This window comes from Dermacentor variabilis, chromosome 4, assembly GCF_050947875.1.
Source record: "Dermacentor variabilis isolate Ectoservices chromosome 4, ASM5094787v1, whole genome shotgun sequence".
Classification (NCBI taxonomy): Eukaryota; Metazoa; Arthropoda; class Arachnida; order Ixodida; family Ixodidae; genus Dermacentor; species Dermacentor variabilis.
Genome location: NC_134571.1, coordinates 138,003,625 through 138,029,489, shown reverse-complemented (window position 1 = coordinate 138,029,489; position 25,865 = coordinate 138,003,625). Strand labels below are relative to the sequence as shown.

Here is a 25,865-nt window from a genome sequence, read left to right as displayed (position 1 = left end):
TAAGGCGGCCACGAAGGAAATAGAGACAGATCTCCCCGTTCAAAGCATGGACAGCCAACTGGCCCACATGCTCGAAGCCAAACAATCGCTCACCAGGAGATGGAAAGAACAAAGACACAATCGACGGCTGCGGTAAAGAATTTCTTCCCTCAACCGGCTGATTGCAGAATATTGCACGCAACTATCTAACCAGCAATGGAACGAGGTGTCCGACGCCGTGGACGGCCGCATCAACAGCGGACGACGTGGCACCTGCTCAAACATCTTTTAGACAGAACCAGAACCAAAGCGGACCAGGGTCGTACGCTGAACAGGATCATGCACGAGGAACTCAAAATTACCACGGAAAATGAGCTCATTGACCGTCTCGCCGACAAGTACCTCCCGCTGGCCAAAAATGCCAGAGGCGCGACCGCCGAAGCATATCGCGGCAAAGCCAACCCAGAGCTAGATGGGGACTTCTCAACCGAAGAGATACGCACGGCGCTTCAGAACCTAAACAGCAAGTCAGCGCCGGGGCCGGACGGCGTAACTAACAAGGCACTTAGAAACCTCGACGAAACCTCAATCGAAACCCTCACAGAAAAAATCAACAAAATCTGGAGGAACGGAGCACTACCCGAAGACTGGAAAACGGCCCTCAAATTGCTCATCCCAAAGCCTGGCAAGGCGCCCAACATCAATAACCTCAGACCTATCTCGCTGAAGTCTTGCGTCGGCAAGGTAGCCGAGCACGTGGTCCTCAACAGGCTCTCGAGGCATCTCGAAGAAAAAGATGTCTACCCCCCAGCAATGATCGGCTTTAGACCCGGGCTATCCACCCAAGACGCCATGAAGTTCCTCAAGCATGACATCATTGACGCAGACACGAGAGACGCGAGAGCAATCCTAGGGCTAGACCTCGAAAAGGCATTCGATAACTTATCACATGACTACATACTCGACACGATCTCCAACCTCGACCTCGGCACGAGACTCTACGCTTATACAAATTCGTTCCTGAGCGACAGAACGGCCACCCTCCGTCTAGGGGAAATCAAATCCCAGAAATACAAACTCGGCGGCAAGGGCACACCGCAAGGTTCTGTTATCTCTCCGACGCTTTTTAACCTTGCGCTAGCCGGCCTAGGCAAGAAACTGGATCGAATCGAGAAGGTCAAATACACGATATACGCAGATGACGTAACGCTTTGGGTCCCCGGAGGTAGCCGGGGATCAATTGAAAGCGCTCTGCAGCAAGCGATCGACGCGATCGAGGAATACCTCGCTCCCACCGGCCTGCGATGTTCCCCTGCGAAGTCGGAGCTCCTCGTCTACAAACCATCGAGAAGCGGTCCCAAGCCAAAGAACGAAATCAGAGACACACACTCCATTACTCTCAGAACAAAAGACGGAGGAACTATTCCACACGTCAGCAAAAGCAGAGTCCTTGGAATGCTCATTGAGAGCAACGGCTCTAACGCCGCGACAGTGGAGAAGATCGTGACAAAGTCCAATAATGCCTTGAATCTCATACGACGCGTAGCAAAGAGACAACACGGCCTTAAGGAAGAAAATCTCTTGCTAACACACGCCTTTGCGCTATGCCACTTCACCTACGAGGCGGCCATGCACAAATGGAAGGTAGCAGAGAAGGACAAACTCAATGTACAACTGAGGAAGCTAGTCAAACTAGCGCTCGGAATCCCCAAGAACACCGAGACAGAACTCCTGCTGCAACTGGGGGGTGCACAATGCACTTGAAGAAATCGCCGAAGCTCAAGAACGGGCTCAATGGACAAGGCTCTCTGGAACCAAACCAGGTAGAGAAATCCTAGCCAAACTATAGGTCATGACACCACAGTAATAGAGAATCTATATCAAACCGTTCCGACGGACACACGCAACTCCTACACAGTTCGCCCACTCCCGCGGAACATGAATCCCGCACACCATCAATCCAGAAGGCTGGCACGCGGATCGTTCATCCTGCGCGAAATACGTGATAAGAAGATCTTAGCCTGTTTCGTAGACTCGGCACAGTACCCAACCAGGAAGGCTTTCGTTGCCACCACGATCAATAAGCAGGGTCGAGTCACAAACGCTCTCACAGTCAAGACCCATAAGTCCGAAGTAGCAGAACAGGTCGCCATTGCACTCGCGCTCACAGACCCGACCACCACCCACGTCTACAGCGATTCACGCTCGGCCGTCAACGCCTTTCAGAAAAGAGCAATTGCAAGCCAAGCTCTACAAATAATCAATAGACCCGCACCGCTGCAGCATCACACCATCTGCTGGTTCCCGGCACACCTCGGAGATATCGAGGACGCCCCTCGCAATCCCAATGAGATGGCTCACAGGAGCGCGCGAGACCTAACCCTCCGCGACGCCACCTATTCTGGTCGTGACCATCCCAGCGAGAATCGTGACCCTCCCTCCACATATAACGAGATAACAAAGCACTTTTATCTAGACCGCAGAATATACAGCACACCTCACAACAAGCTCACCAGGCCTCAAGCCCTCACGTTCAGAATGCTTCAAACAAACACGTACCCCACGCAGAACAGACTACATCACTACATGACTGACCTATACAAAACATCATATTGCGAAAATTGCCATAGCACACTAGACGTACATCACTTGCTCTGGCCGTGTGGTCGGACCCACGCAAACAAGGATCAAGACTCCGCCAAGCTACAAGAAGCATTACGTAGCACGGATCTGGCGGAGCAGCTCTGGCCCGTCCAGCGAGCCCACGATGCGGCCAGGGAGTTACAACTCCCGGGCCCAACGTGGGAGTAGCCCGCTCTATGGGACCTTGCGTCCCGTAGCTCGCAGGACCTTTCATTACAGTTATTCAATCCAATCCAATCCAAATAAATCGCGTGCTTCTTGCAAGGCGAGAGATGGGAGCAGCCGCAGATACAGCGATTAGCTGTGATACTGTTGCGGCCGTTGCTGAATCCGAAGCTCTTTGAAGTCAATGGTTATAGCGGCTGCGCGCTGCGATCTCAAAGCGCGTTCGTTCTCTGATCTCTAGTACCACGGACATTGGATAAAAAAACTATATTTGCTTTACGGACAGTGGGTACGTCGCAGGAAATTCGAAGACCTCACCCGTGTATGTTTGTAGCGCGTGCGCGCTTGCATCCTATGGTTCCCACAGCGCGTCCGATGCTTGAAGGTAGCGTCGTCGCCTGTCGGCACCTGTCTTATCGCCGGCCGCGCTGCCGCCGTGTCTACTTTTGGAGTACTCCACATGCGCGTAGTCACCGTGTTTGCAAGTGAATTTCGCATTCTTCTGCTCCGCGAAACGTGCTCATTTCGGATCGTACCAATGGTTATGTCATCTAGCGTATGTTAAAACGACGATGGCATTTGTACACCGGCGAAGAAATAAATCCTTATAAACTTGGGCGGTCATGAATCTAGTCTAACGTTGCAGTTTTTACGTAGCGAAAATGGCTACGAAAGTGGGGCGGTACCGGACATAGGCGCTTCAAAGCGCCAGCTGTAGCGACAGCACCAAGAAGTAGCACGCGGCGCACGCGCCAAGCATTTCTGAGCTTACTGGCTTTCGAATGAGAGGAGTATGCGCGTGCTCGTGGCCTATTGGATAGAGCACCGGGCTCGACGGCCGACGTTCGATTCCACCCCATCGGTCACACGTTATTTTCTTTTAACGAAAGCGAGGCGAAAGAAGAACCTACCTGCCGCAAAGTTACAGGAATGAGGTTGGAACGCATCGCAATAAATGTTTGGAATGTCTTCATATGCGAGTCCTAATTATTGTATACTGGACTCAACTGCTACACAACAAAAAAACTAGAAAAATCAACACAAATTATTCAATAAATTGTTTATTGAGAACACTCAACGGAAATATTGTTGTGCAAGGATTGAGTGAACTCAATTGCTCTTGAAAATTTGTTGAAGTCCGTTGTTTCAACAATTTCCCAACAATATATTAATGGTTAATCAACAGTCATTTTTGTACGGGTGGAGAACCAGAGGAGGTGTCGCAATTTTCTTTTTTTTTTGTGTAGAGGATACAAACCCCAACGAGTCAAATGAGGACTCTGAAGAATGTGTAATTGACGTGTGTAAATCAAAGTTAGGTATCCAATCAGTGAAAATGGCAAATGCTCACAGGCTGGGCAAATTCAAGACTGGTAGCAATCGTCCTTTAATAGCGATTTTCACTTCCAACCTTTAAAAGCAAAAGGTTTTAATAAGCGCTTAAAAACTAAAAGGAAGCAATATCAGTATTTCAGAGGACTTTTCTGAGGATGTACGTAGAAAGAGAAAACATCTATTGCAGTTCGCGAAATCGCGAGAACAAAGTGGCGACAAGCTCAGTCTTAAGTACGACACTCTTATTGTAAATGGTCAGAAGTACTTGTTTGATGATAATACAAATGAGGTGGTACCAGTAGTAAAAGATAAAACCGATACTACAAAGGAAGTAGAACCGGTCGGGTGACGGCGTCGGCATAATGCAATGCTTATTTCCTTTCTTCTAATTAACTGCCGGATCATTAAGAACAAGGTTGATGAATTTGCATCTCTAGTTGACATGGTGAAGCCGTCTATTATTCTCGGTACTGAATCATGGTTAGCAAATGAAGTTGCTGATGGTGAAGTATTCTCAGATCGCTTTAAGTGTTATAGAAAGGACAGAGACTTGCATGGCGGAGGTGTATTTATTCTTGTGGATTCTAGAATTTCTTCTTCTCAGATAAATGCTGACGCCGATGAATGTGAGGCTATATGGTGCAGACTGACGCTTAATAATAACAAAGTTTTAACTGTGTGTTCATTCTACCGCCCGCCTGATTCATCCTTCGATGTGCTTATGCAGCTTGCAGTGACAGTTGACGCAGTTCAAACAGACTTCATGGTAGTTCGAGGTGATTTCAATCTGCCTAATAATGATTGGAGTCATCAACCTTACTTCCACTCTTTTTCGGGTCGGTCCAGACAAGAACTGATTAACTTGGTTGAATTTTTTGCGTTATGTCAAACTGTTTTGGAACCAACACGTGGGAACCATATCTTAGATTTCTTATTTACAAATAAACCTGAATTCGTCCGCTCTACTCAAGTGCTACCTCGAATAAGCGATCATAATGATGTGCTTTGTGAAATGAATCTTGAACATTTAAGAAGCGTTGGAACAGCAAACAGACGAGTATATAACTACGAAAAGCCAAATGTAAGCGAGATAAATAAAGCGTCGAATGGGGTAGCGAAGGGTATTTTGAACATGTGCCGACTACACGGTAGTAACTGAATTATGGCTCAGATTTAAGGAGATGTTTGAACTGAGGCATCGCTTTGTTCCGGCGTGGACAATAACAAAAAGAAAAAGTAAAAGTAAACCTTGGTTTACTCGGGAGTTACGCAGTCTAACACGAAAAAGGCAAGTAGCTTACAGTAAATATAAAGCAAAGCCGACAGGTGAGCATTGGCTGAAACTACATGAAACTACCGAAAAAAATGAGAGTAGCAGTGGCAGCTGCAAAGCATTCATTTGGAATTTCAATGGAGTAGTAATTAAAAGATAATCCGAAGGAATTCTGGAACCATACAAAGAGAAATGGAAAAAACACTGTGACTATACCACCTCTTGTGTCTGGTGACAGCTTTATTGATGATGACGTAGGAATAGCTGAGTCCTTTAATACGTATTTTAGCTCTGTTTTCAGCTGTGTATTGGAACAGAGACATGCTGATATGAGTACATTAAATTTCCAGCCGGTGATGTGTGTTATGGATGACGTTGTTATTAGCATTAATGGTATAGAGTTTCTGCTGCAGAATCTAAGGCTGGGCGTCCGGATGACTTGCCAAACAAGTTTTATAAATTTTGTGCTCAGTCGGTTGCACCGTACTTGAAGATTATCTTCGAAAAATTGCTTGACGAATCCTGCCTTCCAGATGACTGGAAAATTGCAAGCATAGTGCCAATTCACATATCTGGTCCTCGTGACACCGTCTCAAATTATAGGCCAGTATCACTAACTTCAGTTGCGTGCAGGACTCTTGAACATATTTTGTATACTAGTATAGTCGCACGCATGGACGCACATTAATTGTTTAATCCTCGTCAGCATGGTTTTAGAAGGGGCCTATCTTCTACTACGCAGTTGACTGAATTTGTGAACGACTTGGCAGGCGCACTGGACAGGCGTCTTAGCGTGGACTGTGTGTTCTTGGATTTCAAAAAGGCATTTGATACAGTGACGCACTGTTTACTAATTTAAAAAATGGCCTTTTACAATATCATTCATCAAGTGATATCATGGGTAAAAGCTTACCTACGTTTACGTCAGCAGTTCGTGGTTGTGAATGGTACTCAGTCTCAGAGGGTGCAAGTTGTGTCCGGTGTTCAGCAAGGCTCTGTGTTGGGGCCGCTATTGTTCTTGCTTTACGTGAACGACATTAGTGACGGGATAGTGTCTCAAATGCGGTCATTTGCGGACGACTGCGTCCTCTATAAAGAAGTCACTTGTGACCGTGATGCTGAGATGTTTCAGGAAGACTTGAACAGAGTCTCAGAGTGGTGCGTCAGATGGAATATCAATTTTAATTTGTCTAAAACTGTTCATATGAAATTTACAACAAAGGAAAACGCCGATGTGCAACCATATGTTATTAGGAATGTAATGCCACAACAGGTATTCGAATTTAAATATTTAGGTGTTTATTTTGCTCCTGCATTGACTTGGCGCCGTCAAGTCGATTATGTCGCTGCTAAAGCCCTCAAAATCCTGGGATTTCTTCGCCGAAATGCAAACACTTTTCCACAGTCATGTCGGGACATATTGTACAAGACTTATGTGAGGTCAATTCTGGAATACGCGTGTACGGTTTCGGACCCGCCTACACGTAGAGATAAGGATAGGCTGGAGCGGGTGCAGAACATTGCCGCTCGTTTCGTATCTGGCATACGCGGGGCTCGGTACAGTGCATCGCGTACGAAGGAAGCACTCAACTGGGAATTTCTTGACACGCGCCGTAAGAAGTTGAGTCTGAAGTTTTTCCATGCTATTTATTATTCAGCTGTTCGGGTTGATCGCGAAAAATTCGCGCAAGAGCCGTTTTGTAGATCCAACCGTGTTGACCATGATTTTAAGGTCCGTGAATTTGCGACAAAAAGTGAATTTTTTACAATGTCTTTCTTTCCTAAAACCACTAGGGAACGGAATAGACTGGCGACTGATGTTGTGAAAGTGGAATCAAATGATGTTGTCTTTTTGATGTTGTAGATTGTAGATGCGCACTGCTAAGGGCTTTGCCTTTTTTTCTCGTTTTTCCTACTTTGTTATCACTTTTAACACTGTCCAGGAGCAGAGGTGTCGTATGTATTTCTTCTTGTACCCCCCCCCCCCACACTGTATTGCCTTGGCGATGTGGGTTCCTTAATAAATAAATAAAATAAATACGGTGGATTCACTTGGAACGAATTCACAGGATGACACCATTTTCAAGATATTAATTCCCGATCTTTGCGAAGAAATGCATTGACGTTCAAGTTACTTCTGTGCTTCAACGCAGAAAACGACGTTTCGTTAAGAAAGTAAGTGGAACGACATTGCAATTTCACAGCAAGTTTGAGGGCGCATATCTTGTAGATGGTGTCATCCACGCAATTATATTCAAGTTGATATGCCTTGCATTTCCAGCCACTAGAATCTGTAAACTTCAATATGTGACATAAGCTCATTATTAACATTTTAATTAGTGAATGTTTGTTTATTATTAGATTAGGCATTTCTTTTTTTGCAAGTAATGTCCGCCTCTTCGAGCAAACCAAATCATGGACTAGAATTGTGCTGTATGCCAGAGGCAACCTTAAACATTTTTGAAAGTGTTCGCTTCAACACCTTGTATACTTTCCTTCAGTTGTGCAGGATGCGCGCCCACTATAGACTCAGTTTTGACAAAATGCGCCAAAGAAATTGAATTGGCTGGAGACTTGGACCTTACATCATGTATCATGGGGATCCAGATCAGACCAGTGTGCAAAGCGTTTTTGGGAGTGGGCAACAACTAACACACTTTTGTGTCAAAATTCGGCTTTGGTTACGTTTCTCCGCGGACAGTTTAGATCTGTGCAGGGCTTTACTTTTTCTGGTCCCGGCCTTTCCATATCCTCATGGGATCTGGCGCATGTTACGACAAACAGTGATCATGTCCCAGTTGTCTTTGAAGTGATAGATCCGCAGTCTACCATGGAGGCTCCTATCCATTCTTTTTATGGATTACCATAGATTTAAAAAAAATGCTTGCAGACTACTTTCAAATCAATTGAACGTTATTCATCAAACGCTGCTGATATCTGCTCAATCTTAGGCACGTCGCGCAAAATATCTGAATTCCAGTTATAGGCATGCAAAGATTCTGATTCTACCAATCGGTGGAATGACGATTGCTCGCGTGAACACAAGCGACGAAAAGCTGCGTGGAAACAACTCATGCATAACCAGTCGCCGAGCAACTGGAACAACTGTAAATTTATTGCTTGAACATATAAAAGAACGCTATCTAAAGCAAAAGATGGTTACAGTGCCTTCCAATTGCAATTTCTTTCAAAGCGAAATAATAAACGCGCATTGTGTCAGTTTTGAAGATCTAAAAAAATTGATTCCGCGTCCGTTGAACTTGGAGTCAATAGTTTACAACACCAGTGATAAAGTTGACTCTCTAGATTAATTGCGAAAGGTTAGGAAACCCGATTCGCCACGTATCTTGCCTGCTCTCCTTATAGACAGGGCACATTACAATATTTCTATGAGAGTTCTCTGTCAGAATTGTCCCACGCTGCTTCAGCTTTACTAGCTGCAGCCACAGGTCCCGATGGACTCACTGCTAAGATGCTTAAACTTCAGCTCGACATCGCTCCTAACGTTTCGTTAGACGCCGCATATTATTCTGTATACATTATCCATGGATCCCTCCTGCGCGGGGAATCGCGAAGGTGATTCCACTGCTTAAAGACGAAAGCAAATGGTATGTTTTAGACAATATTCTGCCTATTTCCCTAACATCAAATTTCGTAAAATCAATAGAAACAATGAAAATATGAAAGAATAAAACTCATATGATTAAATTGGCGACCACATGAGAATACTTGAGTCTCTGCCAAATTGCATTTAGGCCAGGGATGTCAATCTGGTGTGCACACATCGACCTGGAGGGCCGAATTCAGTTGGCCCGGTACCACAAACAATGTGTGGCTCTAGGTACACAAGGCATTTATAAAGCAACGAATGGTGTACACCACGCAATTTTAATAGATAGGATGTAGGATATAAATATTAGCTGAATGCTTTGTAACGTGGACTCTTCCTGCCCAGCGGTTATAAGCACTGGCCAGTAGAGAGTTTCCGGGCCATGGAGGAGCTGCTACGAACGGCCTGCACGGGTACCGACCAACAACCAGTCGGCGGACCAAGTATTGTTAGTGGATTCGCCGTCACCGTCACGGTTTGTTTGAAGCGGTGCAACTCTTGGAAGTAGATGTTTTGCGGCACCGTCTCACGGTTCTTAGAAGTCGCCAGTCAATGGACAGACGCGGCAGCCACTGTCTGCGGGGTCAACCCTGGGACCAAGAGCCGCCTGCTCAGGGCAAGACCCGTGTCTGCGAAAACCCTCTCACTTTGGTGTGGTCAGTGAAACCTGTGCAGAAGTGAGTGTATAAACCCTCCCCCTCAAAGGCGGGTCAGCTACGATGACTTTGGACGCTCCGAATCAGTCTACGGAAATGGCCGTTTTCCCTCACCTAGGGATCTAGGGAGGACAGAGTGTTTATAAGCAGCCGTGGCGTGGCTGCTGAGTGTGCAATTTTTTTTCAGTAATGCTAGACTGATGAAATGTAACGTTCTCATATAGATACTGCAAATAAAACCCATATTCCTTGTTCTCGATGAGAACAAGTCTCTCCCTTTAACAACATCCTCAGCGTCGATGAGTTGGACGACGGCATGGGCCAGCTACCATCTCTTTCATAGCCCGACCCCAACCATTACAGGGGGAAAGAGTTTGGTGACGGCGCCTGTAAAGATAGCCTGCGTTTCTGTGGTTACAACGTCATGCGCGACGGAGGTGCCGGCACGGCTGCAGCAGCGGTTGCGGCAGGTGCAGAGGAGGCGCGGAGACCGCGGCAGCGCTTCTGTCGGCGTACTGTGGTGCCGTATGAAAAGAAAGTACAAATTCATAATCTACGCAGCCCATGTATGCAGCCTCGAAACAGATTCGCAAACAGTCCGTCCCCACATGAATGTTGCGGCTCCACTAATATTATGATACACTTCCATTAAACTTTCAGTCGTTAGTTTGCGCTTCTGTAGTCCTGTGTTTTCCTTCGTGATCCATCTGATTTCTCCTCATTGTAAGTTACCATGGAGTTGTACGGACTTGCTTTGCGTGTTTCACGTTTTATGGAAAGCTCGAGGTAGTATTTTATCGCCTTCGCGAAATTGATCAACTTCCTTCTTGGTTCTCGTGTAAGAGAGAGAGAGAGAGAACAACTTTAGTAAATATGCCTGCAGAGTCGGTTAGGCTCCCTCCACGCAGGGAGGACAAGCTTTTACCGCGACGCGGCCACTACGTCAGTCTCGTGCATTGTGCTCCTCGAGGTCTTGGTTCCTCGCTACTTCCGCGGATCCGAGAGGGCCGCCACCCCCTTCCTGGGGGTGCTGCCCCCCTTCTCCTCGGTTTCGCGAGGTCGCTGCCTCTCTAGAGCTGCCGAGACCTGCTGGACGGCCTTTAGTTGTGTATCTTGGTCATAGGTCCTCGTTGCAGCCTCTAGCTGCGGCGGGATCGTCGCCTTCTCACTGGCTTCTCGTGGATTTATACTACAGTCCCAAAGGATGTGAGCCGCGGTGGCTCTCTCCTTAGCGCACAGTCTACACACGTCACTCGCGTACACGCTCGGACACACGTGCTTAGCTAGCACCGGGGTGAGCAGGGACCCCGTCTGTAATTGCCTGTATAACACTGCCTCCTCCCGGGTAAGCCCCGGGTGAGGTGGCGGCATAGTCTGTCTGTTAAGTCTGTACCACTTCACTATTTCGTTGAAGGTGGTCATCTTGTCCTTGGCACTGCACCGCGACCAACACTCCGAGTCGGCCGTGCTTGCAGCTGCGCGGTTGGTTAGTCCTCGCGCGGCCGAGTTGGCCGTCTCGTTGTGGTTCACGTTCCCGCGTTCCGACACGTCACTGCCCATGTGGGCCGGAAACCACTTGACACCACAGCGCTTTTGCGTCTGATGTCTTCGGCCTTGCGCAGTATGCGCGCAGCCTCACTACATACCCTACCCTTTCCTATTGCAAAAACCAGCGCAACTGGGACCCAGTGCGCCGGATTATGGGCCCAGTGCAGCGCGCTGGACGCTGGGGCGCTGGGAAGGCGCTGGGAAGGCGCGGCGTACTGGGAGGCACTGGCTACTGGTGCGAAAAACAGCTCTAGCGCGTTAAATATGCGGTGCCTGGACACCGTATATATATTTTTTGAATACAGAAAGCAAGGAAGAGCGCTTTAGTGCAATAAAAAGAAAGAAAAAAAAAACGTAATAAAATTGCTCCTACAAGGATTCGAACAACCGACCTGCAGATCCCAAGCCCGTCACTTTACCACTACGCCACGCCATCTTTTTTTTCCTTTTTTCTTTATTACCGTTTTCATGGTACATACAAAATATGCACACTTTACAAATGGTAAAAATGCCACCAGTCTTTGGTGTGCACGTGGTTTTAAAACCGCCCAAGTTTAGCAAGCTCGCTCAATAATCTAATCCATTCTGGTTTTTCATTTTGAGCATCGTAGACTTCTTTTAAGTAACAGACACTTTCAATAACATATTCACGAGTACTTCGAGCATGTACATCCGCATGTCTAACGGCCATGCGCGTGCGCCACAGGCTGTGCAACCCTAATAACATAAACATGTCGTAAGGCACTCCTCCTTCGTTTTCCGTTGGGAGAAAACGGATGCCATAGGGTGTTATCGGCAACTCTTTCTCTATAGTTCGCTGGAGGACATCCCAGTGAAACAAGGCGTCCCAGCAGTCTATGAATATGTGTTCAATTGTTTCTTGCTGATGGCATAGTAAACAGACCAGGGAATAAAAATACCTCTTTCTTGAAGCCACGGTTTTACTGGTAGTGTATTGGAATGTAGTTGAAAAAAGAAAGACTTTACCGATGGCCTGACAGGCATACGTTTTACCCTTTTCAGCACATTTCTTTCAGTACCTAAACTGAACATAGATCTGTACAGCGGTACTGGCAGTACTACATCAATTAAATCTTTATACAGACGTTTTTTAGGAACGTGACTGAGGTATTCCATTGAAAAGCGTACCTTCAGAAACCGAAATACCCATATCACTTCTTTCAGAAATCCGCTCATAGGGCCACTGTTGACTACACAACTAGATATAATGAATTCAGGAAGAGCCGTACCTAGTCTCAGTTGCATCACATTAATGAGGAATGGGTCTTATTGGTCTCTAAGAAACGCAAAACGAAACACTATCTGTTTCAAGAACAGATGTGCCAGTCCAAGCCCTCCTGTTTTGACGGATCGAAATAAATTTGTTCGACTGGTTCGCTCCCACTTTGACCCCCATACATACACTGCCAGTACCCTATGCAAACGCTGCACGTGCAATCTAGTCATAGACAATGCTTGCAATACATAGCACACTTTTGCAACGGCGAATAAATTACAGACCGTCGCGCGGGCAAGCATTGAAAGACTACGGCCACCCCATTTAACTGTTTTTTCTTGCACTTTCTTTGTTTCGTCTTCCCAGAATCCCGCAGTCTCCTTGTAGTGCTCAAGTGGCACCCCAAGATACTTTGTCGGCGCAGCGGTCCACTTCACATTCACAAAAATAGGTGGGGTGTTTTCCCATGTTCCATGCCATATTCCTAGGCACTTATCAAAGTTTATGACGCTACCCGTCATTTTACAAAACGATAAAACGTCCGCTACCGCAGTCGCGACACTTTCCTTATCGCTACAAAACAAAGCAATATCATCCGCATATGTTAGCAGTTTTACTTCCGCTGACTGCAAACGAAAACCTGTAATACTGTTGTTATAAATAATTTTTCTGCAGAATGGCTCAAGGTATAACGCAAATAATAAAGGACTTAAAGGGCACCCCTGGCGCATACTTGAGCGTACGTGAAAGCTCTCACTTACATCCTTATTTATTATAAGATTAGCGGTACAGCTAGCATAACACATCCTAACTCCATCTAAAAGCACCAAACCAACATTTACATAATCAAGAACAGCGAAAAGGATATTGTGGGATACACGATCAAACGCTTTTTGTAGGTCAAGCTGCAGCATTGCTACATGCTCGCCCCACGCATCGCAACATTCTAGAATGGTTCGTGCAACATGAATATTTGTGTAGATTGATCTACCTTTGATTCCGCATGTCTGATGTGGTCCTACAATTCGTGTTATAACTCGCTGTAACCTCTTTGCCAAGATTTTAGTAAATATTTTATAATCGACGTTAGTCAATGCTATTGGGCGATAAGACCCTACTGACAGCAGTTTCCCTGGGTCTTCCGTTTTGGGAATGAGCACTATATGCGACCGGCCAAAGGACGGGGGTGCATATCTTCGTTTATATGCTTCAGCAATTACCTGATGCAAGATTACGCTCACATCTTTTTTGAAGGCCTTATAGAAGGCCGCTCCCAACCCGTCAGGTCCAGGAGACTTCCCTCGACCTAAATCGTCAATGGCCTCTTCAACTTCTTTCTGGCTGATCGGTTCTTCCAGACATTCGCGGTCAACATCATCTAGTTTTGTCATGCTGGCAAGGAACTCTCGTTCGAACTCTTCCGGGACATCGCAACTTCTTCGAAATAATTCGCTATAGTGCTCTAAGAACGCTCTCTCTATTTTTGCTTGTTCGTCAGTGACTTCATTCTTATAACTTATTTTCCGTATTAGGTTTTGCCTAGCGTAAGCCTTTTCACCTGCAAAGGCTCGCTTTGTGGGCGTTTCGCCGAGCCATAGCTTTTCGGCTCTTGCTCGGATAACCGCTCCTCTGTACTTATCTTCGTCGATACGCTCCAGTTGGCTTTTAAGTTCATTGATCTGCTTTGTGAATGTACCAGGCCTATCGGCTTCTATTCTGTACATAAAATCCAATTCTCGTTGTATTTCTTTCTGCTTTTTCCTTTCTTCGTATTTCATTACACTCGCTTTTTCTATTGCACAAATCTTTATTTCTTCTTTAAAAAGCTCCCACCGTTCTATCACGTCATCATGTCTCGCCAATAGCTGTTCGAACTTTTCCTTTACGCACTCTACAAATGATTCATTATGCAGCAGCTTGTCATTAAATAGCCACATTTTCCAATTAAAGCGCGAGGCCTCTTTATGCGTCCCAATTGTGACTGACACCAAACAATGGTCGCTGAATGACACATGTTTAACGTCATAACTATGGCACGCCGCTACTAAATGCAATGAAACATATACCCTATCCAGTCTCGCGTGGCTCGCACGCTGGTAGTGTGTAAAGACTGGCTGCGTCCCATTAGTTAACATATTTCCTATGTCTTCTAGATTATGGTCTTGCACCATTGCAATTAAGCGTGAGGCACTCTTATCCCTTAGTGGGGCATTTTTCACTCGATCAGCTACTAAGCAAACACAATTGAAATCTCCAAGCATAATTATTTGTCTTTCACAATTAAGGTACTGCTCGAGCCGTTCAAAAAACACGTCTCGTTCATTTTCGGCGTTCGGCGCATATAGACAGATGATTCGCCAGCAAGACTCGGACATAAGAAAATCTACTAAAACAAATCTACCACTTTGGCACACAAGCATGGTCTCAACAACTATTCCTAAACTGTTTCTAAGGAAAATGGCACATCCGCCTGACGTGCCGAACGCATGAGAAACACAAACATCGTACCTTGCTCGGAAAGGCAGCACCATGCGGTCAGTTTGTTCCTCGCTATCTATTTTCGTCTCTTGTACAGCTACTACATCCAAGTCGTTCTCCAAGAAAAGGCGACTTAGCTGATACTGTTTCTTTCTAGCGTTTAAGCCTCGAACATTGATAGTCGCAATTTTTAGTACTGTACCGAAATTTCTCGCCATTTAATAAAATTACATATACGCCATGGTGCATACCTCGTGAGCGCAGGCACACCAGAAAACCCGCCGCTTATTTCCACGAAGCAACCCTATTCCCGATGCCTGCAATCCTCGAGCTTCGGCTTGGGTTGCACGGCAGAAGGCTCCAATCATTGTCCTTATTGGATAGTTGATGTGCGTCGACGTAGTCCCTAGGAACCGCAGAGCGTCAAAGCTCGCGGCTACGTTGACGGTTTCAACACCGCTTTTCTGTCTGGTGGAACGTTGGGCTTGGGCTTCAATGACGCCACGCCATCAGACGGAAGTTCGCGGATAATTTGCCATGTCAAAGCCGAGAAGCAGTTTGTTTCGCAGAGCTACGTCTCGTACAGGCATGGTTGATGCGCTATCGCCCAGCAACTAAAACTCACGCATGTACCAGAAATAAAAAGTGGCTGTCCATATTCAGCAGTATGCTTGAAAGTGCCACACCATCGAGTTCCACTTGCGATTGCTATTTTAACTACCCGCGCCGAGATCGCTCCCCACCGAAGCTTAAGCCTAGCGTATCCGCCGAGTCCATCCTCTGGGAGTGTCTCGGCGCATGAATCAAGAAATCTAACAAGGATAAATCACTCTATATGTCAGCTTTCGCATCGATGTTCTTAAATAAACGTTTTTTTTTTCATGTCTACAGTGCCAGCATAAGAAGCGATGACCGCAGATGTGACGCGTCATAAACACAAGTATGTGTGCTATCGCCGAAGGCTCCCAGCACTAGCCCGCGCTTCTCTGACGATCTATGACTAGCCAGGCGTCTTGACTGAAAGGCATCACTGCACTGAGGAAACGGTGCATATCCTTTGCGTGAAGAACCAGAAATGGCTATCGAAATCGGCAGTAACAGGCCATACACCATCCCGGGTCGGCGGTTCATTTAGGACTTTTTTTCGAAGTTAAAACAGCAATCGCAAGTGAAAATCGATGGTGTGGCACTTCCAAGCACACTGCTGAATACGGACAGCAACTTTTTCTTTCTGGTACAGGCGTGAGTTTTAGTTGCTGGGCGATAGCGCATCAACCATGTCTGTACGAGACGTAGCTCTGCGAAACAAACTGCTTCTCGGCTTTGACATGGCAAATTATCCGCGAATTTCCGTCTGATGGCAAGTGATGCCCTGTTTGCCGGCTCAGGTGAATCGAGTGCATAGATTTTGCGCAACATATATTTGGGAGTCACGGTTTGAGCGCATGAGGCGCAGTAATTTATTCTTAAGTAAGGCAAAAGGAGGCCTTGGGCTGGTAAACGTAGGGGTAAAACTCAAATTTCACAGGTACCGTTTTTTCAAAAACCAAACCCATCATATTATACGTAATTCTTTCAAACAATTAGGAGGGGGGTACTTAAGCGAGTGGATCGAAGGTGCCCAAGGAGTCCCACGAGCCCGCACCCTAAAATTCTACAGGGAGGTGGAGCAGACAGCTCGCTTCTTCGAGCAGCGTTTTTCTCAAGAGTACCTAAAAAATGTAAAACGGAAGAGTCTGTACTGGAACACTATAGATATGCTATTCCCACCACCCCTATATCGGTCTCGAGTTGGAAGCCAGCTGGAGTCTGACGTTTTCAAGCGTCTACCAAAATATCCTGTAAAAACAGCGATTAAGGATTTCTTTGTTAGGTTACATGTCGAAGTTCTACCTGTAAAAACATGGCTACGTAACAAGGGTTTCTTCGTGCCGTGGTCAACGGACTGCCCGCTCTGTCCCTGTCCAGAATCGTTGCAGCACGTATTTTTGTTTTGTACAAATGCAGTACTATTTTGGCACAACATACGAATTGTGTTTGACGTGCAGATATACCCAAATTGGGATAACGTAAAATATCTGACACTGAAAGATGACAGAAATAACAGTGTTGAAACCCTGTTTATTGCTAGGTTTGTATGCAATTTGGAGATCCCGAACTGATTACGTCCTAGCACTAGAAAACGCAAAACCTGCGTGGACGCACTTTTGTGATGCTTTTGCGTATACAAGTTCGCTGCTGGGCGGCGAAGATGAGTTTAGCAAGCGATGGCAGGTGTGGCAGAATCGCCTGCAGCAAAGATGAATACTTATATAGATGTGCAATTCTCTGTGTATGTGTGTGTGTGTTAGAAAAGCTGTGAAGAAAGAACGCTTCCGTGCATGATACCTGCTATGTTAAAAAAGGAAATAAAAGGGATTTAAAAAAAAAAGATGGCGTGGCGTAGTGGTAAAGTGACGGGCTTGGGATCTACATGTCGGTTGTTCGAATCCTTGTCGGATCAATCGTATTTTTCGTTTTTTTTTCTTTTTTTATTGCACTAAAGCGCTCTTCCTTGCTTTCTGTATTCAAAAAATATATACGGTGTCCAGGCACCGCATATTTAACGCGCTAGAGCTGTTTTTCGCACGAGTAGCCAGTGCCTCCCAGTACGCCGCGCCTTCCCAGCGCCCCAGCGTCCAGCGCGCTGCACTGGGCCCATAATCCGGCGCACTGGGTCCCAGTGGCGCTGGTTTTTGCAATAGGGTTGGCGTAGTTCTTCACTGCCGTTCTAGGGTCACACAACACTGTAGTGCATCCGGGGTCGGAGACGGCCAAGGCGATGGCCACCTCCTCCGCCCGGTGTGCCTCTCGAGTCCGGACGCTCGCCGCGGTCTTCGTTGCACCCGTCGATGCCCCGACAGCCACCACCACGTATGCGCCGCTGCTCCCTCGATACTCCGCCGCGTCCACGTAGATGGCGCCTTCTTCTCTGGCGTGGAGGTCCACAAGAGCCCTGGCCCTCGCCAGCCTCCGCTCCTTGTTGTGCTCGGGGTTCACGTTCCTCGGGATCGGGCAGACCCTGAGCTTTCTGTTGATGCTATCCGGTATAAGTACGTCTTTCTGCTGCTCGCCTTCCCTCGGCTCGAGGCCAAGGTCCCGCAGTATCTTTCTTCCGGTTCTTGTTTCAGAGAGACGCTCGAGTTGCGCCGTTCTCTGTGCTTCGGCTATTGCGTCCAGTGTGCTGTGGACTCCCAGCGCCATGAATTTTTCGGTGCTCGTGCTCCCGAGGAGGCCAAGTGCCGCCTTATACGCCTTGCGTATGGTGGCGTCTATCTTGTTACGTTCGCTCGGCCTCCAGTTGTGGAAGGCGGCCACGTACGTTATGTGGCTAACTGCGAAGGATTGAACGAGCCTAGACAGGCTCTCCTCCTTCATCCCCGCTCTTCTGTTGGACACCCTCTTGATGAGTCTCATTGCCGCGGCCGCTTTGCCCGCGAGCTTGTTGACCGTTTCACCGTTGACTCGATTTCGCTGGATGAGCAGCCCGAGCACTCGAATCTTCTAGACCTCCGGTATTACTTGTCCTCCCGCTGTCTTGACCGTGATCTTGGGCCGCTCGTACTGGACTTCCATGTTCTTTCTTTTCCTGCCCGCTCCTGTCGGTGGAATCACCAGCAGTTCTGACTTGGCCGGAGAGCAAACGAGTCCAGACCCGCCCAGCTGCTCCTCGATGGCGTTGACCGCTTCTTGCAGCGTTGTCTCGATGTGTCCGTCGCTTCCTCCCGGTACACATAGCGTAACGTCGTCGGCGTAGATGGTGTGCCGGACTCCCGCTACTCTTTCTAGCCGGTTGATCACCCCGATCATCACAAGGTTGAAGAGAAGCGGGGAGATCACCGAGCCCTGCGGAGTTCCGACGCTGCCCAGCTTCTTCTCTTCGAGCTGCAGGTCTCCCGCGCAGATTTCGGTGGTCCGTTCCGTCAGGAAGTCTTTGATGTACTGGTATGTCCTTCTGCCCATGTTTGGATACTTGGGCCAGGATAGCCGAGTGCCTCACTTTATCGAAGGCGCTCTGCAAGTCCAGCCCGAGTATGGCTCTGTTGTCCTTGGTGCCCGTCGTATCGTCGATGATCTCGTTCTTCAGTAAGATCATGGCGTCTTGCGTCCCGAGCTTCTTCCGAAACCCGATGATGGAATTTGGGTAAAGCTCCGATTCTTCAAGGTAACGCTGCCACCTGTTCATGAGAACGTGCTCGAGGACCTTTCCCACGCACGAAGTGAGCGAGATCGGCCTGAGGTTCTCTATGTTGGGCGGCTTGCCAGGCTTGGGGATGAGGATCGTCTTGGCTGCTTTCCATTGCTTGGGCAGCCTTCCTTCTTGCCAGCACTTGTTGTAGAAGTTCGTGAGCGTTTCGATGGCCGCTTCGTTGAGGTTCTTGAGCGCTCTGTTGGTCACTCGATCGGGACCCGCGGCGGACCTGCCATTGAGATCCTGTAGGGCAACTCTGACTTCCCATGTCTGGATGTCTCGATCTAGCGTCTCGTTCTCGTTGCCTTGGTAATCCGGGTGTCTTTCCGAGGGGTGGTCGGTAGGTACTTGGCGTCCAAGCGCTCCTTGACCTCGTCCTCCCCGTGTTCACAGATTGCCTTGTGTAGGATTCTGGCCAGGTTGTTGTGTTGGTGGCCCTTGGTCTTGGTTTCGTCGAGGAGGTGCCGCAGCATGTTCCACGTCTTGCCCTTGTGCATCTGTCCGTCGCCTTCGTTGCAGACCTCGTTCCACTGTTGGGTGCATAGCACCCTGCAGTGGACCTCGACCTGCCTGTTGAGCTCGGCGATCTTCTTCGTTAGACTTCGGTTGGTTCGTCGCTTCTGCCACCTCGCCTTTATGGACTGCTTGGCTTCTATCAGGTGGGCCAGCCGACTGTCCATCTTGTCTATCCGTTCGTCCGTCTCCAGCTCTTTGGTGGCTCCTTCCATCGTCTCAACGACGTTGGCCGCCCATTGCTCGATGTCCGTAATGTCCAGTTGCACCGCGGGTAGCGCCTTTCGAAAGGCGTCCAAGTCCGTAATGCGATGCTTCCTTATGCCGCTGTTGCCTTGGCGTTCGAGCGGTACGATGACCTCCACGATGTAGTGATCGCTGCCCAGCTCTTGGCCCGTGTTTCTCCATTTTGCTTCTCTCGATCCTCCGTCGGTTTTGACGAAGGTAAGGTCCGGAGTGGTGTCTCTCGTAACCGATGTGCCGATCCTGGTGGGAAAGGCCGGATCCGTGATTAGGTTCAGTCCGACGTCAGTGGCGTCTTGCATGAGCTCTCTCTCCTTGACCGTCGTTCTGTGGTAGCCCCAGTCTTGGCTCGTAGCGTTAAAGTCTCCGCACACTACGAGCGTGTTGCTCCCCGCGACTGAACTCGCTTTGTGGAAGAGTGCCTTGAATTTCTGTTGTCCGTGGGACGGATTGCTGTAGACGTTCACCAGGAAAGTGCTCTCCTTCCTCCTCTTGCCCGTGATTACTTCCACCGTGCAGTGTTCGATGGCGCTTTTGCCGATCATTTCGTGTTCCATGAAGGTGATCCCTTTCCTAACGAAGGTGCAGACCCCTCTGCCCTTGCCCTTGGACGTGTCCCTTTTGCTCGGCGGGCTGTCGTGTGACCGGTAGCCAGGTAATCTCGGCGTCTCTTCGCTGTGTGTTTCTTGAATCATTATGACGTCTGGTTTCCTCGTTAGTTGCTGCAAGTGTTGCTGCAGCACCGCTCTCTTGCCGGTAAAGCCGTTGCAGTTCCAGTGCCAGACCAAGAGGTCTCTCACTGGTGCTGTGGATGCTGCTGTACGTGCTGTCCCGTCCATGATTGCTGCAGTTTGGCGATGATCTGTGCTTCCATGCCTTGTATTTGTGCCTGTATCTGCGTCTGCAGCTGTGCTTGCATCTGCGCCATCATGTTCTGGATCGTGCTCTGTATGTTCGTTGTCATCTGCTGAACTGTTTGCGCGAGCGTAGTCAGGCGTTCTCGTGTAATTGGGGAGAAATATTCTGGTATAGAAACCTAGACTCTTTCCGCTGATAAGATGAGTTCTTTATCCTTATAGAAGATCAACTTCGATATGATGGGCCTGTTATTGTTATCGGCATACTCGCCTAATCTTGCACACTTTCCAATTGCATGCTTGATAGGCTTATGTAAAATTTTTGAGTACAGAAATTAACCATTTCCTGCTCGGACGCCGCCCAGTCCTCTCTTTCATCGTCCGCTATGTTAATGAAGAGCAGGCTTGACCGTCGCATTGTATTCTCAGTGTCACCGCACCGTGAAGAAAGTATGGCCAAGCGATAAGATAGTTCGCACACGATATGAGCACTAGCTGTGGTATCAGCCGAGCTTCCCGACGCGGGAGTATCGACCAGGGTGGCAATCTTTGTGTTCGGCAGCTTGACTTCACCTTCAGCGACCTCCTCTTTTTCTTTCGAATTTTTTTTAGTTTGAACAGTAACGTTACCGAGCTCCTCTTTCAACTCGTGAAGCTTGTTCATAACTGCCATATTACCGGCTAGGGCCCTAGTTAGTTCAGAAAGCAAGTGTGAGTGCCCTTATTCTAATTCCTAATTGCCTCTCTTGCAACAACAAAAGCTTCTTCTTGAGCCTTATACTGGTATTAAACATACAGTTCTCATCGAGATCGGAGCCGATCCCGATCGGACTTCTTGATCGCGATCAATAATTGTCCCTGCTACACGGTCCGATGATCTGGACCGAGTTATTATCGCCTACTGATCGCCGGCAAATCTCAGAGCTGCATAATGCCTTGGCTACCAATTGAGATGCGCAAAATATCGCTAAATTTGGACAGCATTTCAATTTTTTAGCTTACTATTGCTGCTAAAAAGTTTTTTTAAAGTTTTTTTATTATTGGGCTGCCTTCCCTTATTGTTTTTAGCGTTTTCAGAAAACTGCGTTGGAGCGCGCAAACGTAAGCCTGATCACGATTCTCGGATCGCGATCGTCCGGATCCGGATCTCGCAAGATTGCGATTTCAAATGACCGTGTAGCAACACTCGATCTGGATCAAGCTCAATCCGGATTGGCTCCGATGGCGATTAGAAGTGTGCGTGTGACAGTTGTATTATTCGTATAGGATGTCTTTCAACGTCTCCCGAACCATCAGTTTTATTGCAGACATGTTATAGCAAATTTCAGGCGCAACGGCCAAAAACTGCTAATGTACCGTAGCGGTACGTGCTACCCGAGCCAGTAAGCAGCAGCAGCCTGCGGTGCCAACGCCGCATGGCACCGACGTCCTGCGCGACCAGAGACCAAGGAAGCAGCAGCGGCCACCAAGGCCGGCCAGCGACAGCGGTACGTGCTTCCTTAGTGCTCGCTCGGGCACTGTGCGCCGGCTTCCGAGAGCGAGAGCGACGGTGACGTGGCGTCGCAGCGATGCCCTTTCCCCTCACGCAGTACCTGGCGCGCTATTGTGGCAGGAGGCGTACCCTTTCGCCCACTCTGCTCCGTCGCAGCCAATGGTACTTTAGGTGCCGTTTCGCTCCTACAGACTATACAGACGCCGGCTTTTTCGCTAAATGGGTCCTTTGACGATCTCACATCAACACGTATGAAGATACAAAGTAGAAAAGGGAAAGAAGGGCGGCATTGCCACATATCTTAGTGGTATTTATAACACCATCAAGCAACATCACGTAAGCATCATGACAGGATCATTAGATTGCGTAAATTAACTCCACAGAACAAAGAGGAACAAAGGGGAACAACGCATCGCAAAATGCAGTGATCGGGATAATATACGTAACATATCTCTAAGAATGGCCTTATAGGTATATACAGGGTGGGGGGGGGGGTTACAATGCACATTTTATAACAAACTATAAGCGCAGTGAACACGGCGATTTTGCAGACGAGTTCTTCGGCAAGTCGGACATGCGTTGCTGCTATTAACGTCAGCTTCAGAAATCTAATAAATTAAAGCTTACTAAGTACCCTTTTATTAGGTCATGAGGGGCAGTTGTTAAATGGTGAATTGGAAGGCAGTCAGATTTTAATGCACCCTCATATTCAGAAAAACAATTATTGAAAATCGCACCTAATTGAACATATTTATCATCCTATTTCAGTGGTAAATCCAGGTAATATCGAAACGTAGCACTGGGGGAACGCAGAAAAGGCGGCCCCGCTATTGTGCTCAAGGTTCGACGATTATGAGTGACCGAGACAGAGTCGTCACATTCCCTACAGTCTTGTCACCTAGGGAAGACGACTGTTTTAAAAGCGGACCTATGGCGCAGTGAGTGTCTCCTGACGCGTCCTGATGTATTCTCAGACATGTAGCGAGTTTAGACATATAAACTTCTCCATCATAGAGCGGGCTTCGATATCTGGAGTCAGCTTAAGTATGTAAAATGCAACCCTTTTCTTTCGCTCCCATTACCGGACGTAGTCATCCCTGTGCCTGGAGTATTCCTGGGCTAATCGCTACCCAGACTTGAAACATGGGTCAGGATTTGCCGCCGGCATGCTATCATTAAAACTTGGCCCCACACTTCTTTACGGGGCGTTGCCGTATGACGCCCAGCGATACGCGCTTAGTCTCGATATTGCTTCGGTTGAGCTTCGGAATTCGACGATAAATATTCCGAATTAGGCATGATTTTTTCACTTTTTTTAAAGATGGGTGTACATGACAATGTCATGACTGCCCCGAATGCCCCGAAGGCATTATTACAAATGTTAATAAAATTTTGTTAGAAACTTTTCTGGAGCTCACCTATTTTCGGCAGAATATTTCCGCTTCGCCTACTATTTCGTCTGCAAGAACGACACGTTCGCAGCACTCATTAATTTTTATTAAAAATTTCCATAATTTGAAGAAAAGACCCCGTATATTCAAAACCTTTAGGAGCCCAATATGTACTGGCGCGCACTTATGCATTTCAATGTATAAACAAAGTTATGAAAATATATTCGTAGAACGCACAGTCGGCACATGGATGCACCGCAGCGCCGCCCTTGATTACTAATCGAACGCGATGGTGGAAACTATTATATCTCAATATCGTATTAAGACCGCCACTATGCAGCATAATAGACCTCAGGTGATGTTGGTCTGTGACATCTTTGGTTGGCCCATGAAACCAACTAAAAGCTTTGCAAATGAAGCACTTACCATAAGCCTGATTTATCAAAGGTAGTAATCAGCTAGTAAAGCTAGTAAATTACACCAATTAATACCTTTTCACTGCCTTTTTTCTAAGAGTGTGTGGAATATAGCTAACAAACTTCTATGCTCAATGCGGCTGCGCACTCAGCGATCAATATCGCTTATCAGGCTACACATTTTATCATTTAAGTGCAAGTTGTTTAAAAATTCACCATCGAAATTATCGCGCCAGGTCTAAGCGGTTTCTCCAAAGTTTATTCTTAACTTAAGGAACAATTTATACACGGAAATTTGGTTTTAAAAAATTCTTAGTTCTTGTGTTACACAAAATTAGTGCCTCTTTCTTAACACGATCCGATAACTTTTTTGTTCTTGTAGGACGCTGTTACGCTTGAAATCAGCAATTTTCCTAATAAAGTGGTTGCTTGACACGCCCACTTTCCTTTCCTTTTTTTTGAGTGACTAGTGATATATATGCTCCTGTTGCACCAGAAACGGGCAAAAAAGGTTTTTTTTTTTTTCACCATCTTTAATGGGATCCTAAATTGTTCTCCGACAACACTGAAAGCCAATTAGGAAGTAAGTTCAGGCATTAGCCAAGCTCCAGAAGCAGCCAGAAGCGCATAGAACGCGCAGCTATAGACTTGCTTCTGAAGTCTACAACCTGCGCTGTTCGTTCTGGCGTCTTTCAATGTTATCGCTCGTTTCGCTGCGTGCACTCTGGACGCCGTCCTAACTATTCACGATGGAAGCACTGCCCGAGTCACTTGATCTTTAACCAGCCCTGCTACGCAGTGCGATGGTTGAGAAAGATTGACCGGCGTCGACTCTACTTTGCTGACCGGGTGGCACGGATGATGACAAATGAGGCCCGGATGCCAAACGGGAAGCACAGAAAAGGAAAATTTGTTATGGATATGTCTACGTGCCCGGTGGCTGCTAAATAGGTGCCTCAGTAGATCTCTACAAAAGTGCAACTGAACAGTGGCTGCCAAGTAGGTGCCTCAGTAGATCTCTACTAAAGTGTAACTGAGCAATAAAGCTTTGTTTCTGCTTTCGACTCAATTCTCTCAAAACGTCAGTTGTCCCCCTCATTTCAATAGCTACTTAAGTTAGAAGAATGATTTTTCACCAGGGCTTAACAAATCGTTCGATAATTCTACTGTAGCAGAATTATAAACATGCAATGAAAGCAATTATTTCGAAAAAAAATATTATCAGATCACGCTATTACCACATAAAACTCCCAAGTTATTAAATACGAGGTATACGGTACAAGCACAAAAAACATGTACACAAAAAGGTTGTGTCAGAAGTGGGATTCGAACCCACGCCCGGAAGACCGGACTGCGACCTGAACGCAGCGCCTTGGACCGCTCGGCCATCCTGACAGGACGTGCATCGGCTGACACAGACTGCTTCTTGTGCAAGAGAAGCGCACCTACCTGCCGACCGTGTACAAAGCAACTTTTTTACTGGAAATACTTTTAATCATTTCTCTACTGTTGACGAGCTCGACTCGACCGTTCATATCCAGAAAGCAATTGCTCTTTATTTGTAAAAAAAAAACTATGGTTTCGTTTACAGTTGTTTATGCTTAGTTTGGTTGCCAGCATCCATCCACAGATGGGCGCTGGCAAAATAATTATGAGAACGCCATACCAACCCGAAAATAGGCTGACAAAAAACCTTGATGATCAGGACCGCAAAGACGGGGCACTTACACACAACTGGAAAATGGGATCTCAAAATCACGTCATCGTCTTCGTCTTCGGGTAACGTCCCTGTAGTTTC

General features: G+C 47.2%; 1 non-coding gene and 1 pseudogene across 1 annotated transcript; one reads left to right on the top strand and one right to left on the bottom strand.

The window, feature by feature from the left end:
- Positions 1-16,291: 16,291 nt before the first annotated feature.
- LOC142578351 (uncharacterized) lies at positions 16,292-17,338 on the top strand (annotated as a pseudogene).
- Positions 17,339-25,378: 8,040 nt separating this feature from the next.
- TRNAL-CAG (transfer RNA leucine (anticodon CAG)) lies at positions 25,379-25,462 on the bottom strand. The gene has a single exon. It is a non-coding gene; the product is annotated as a tRNA-Leu (tRNA).
- Positions 25,463-25,865: the final 403 nt, after the last annotated feature.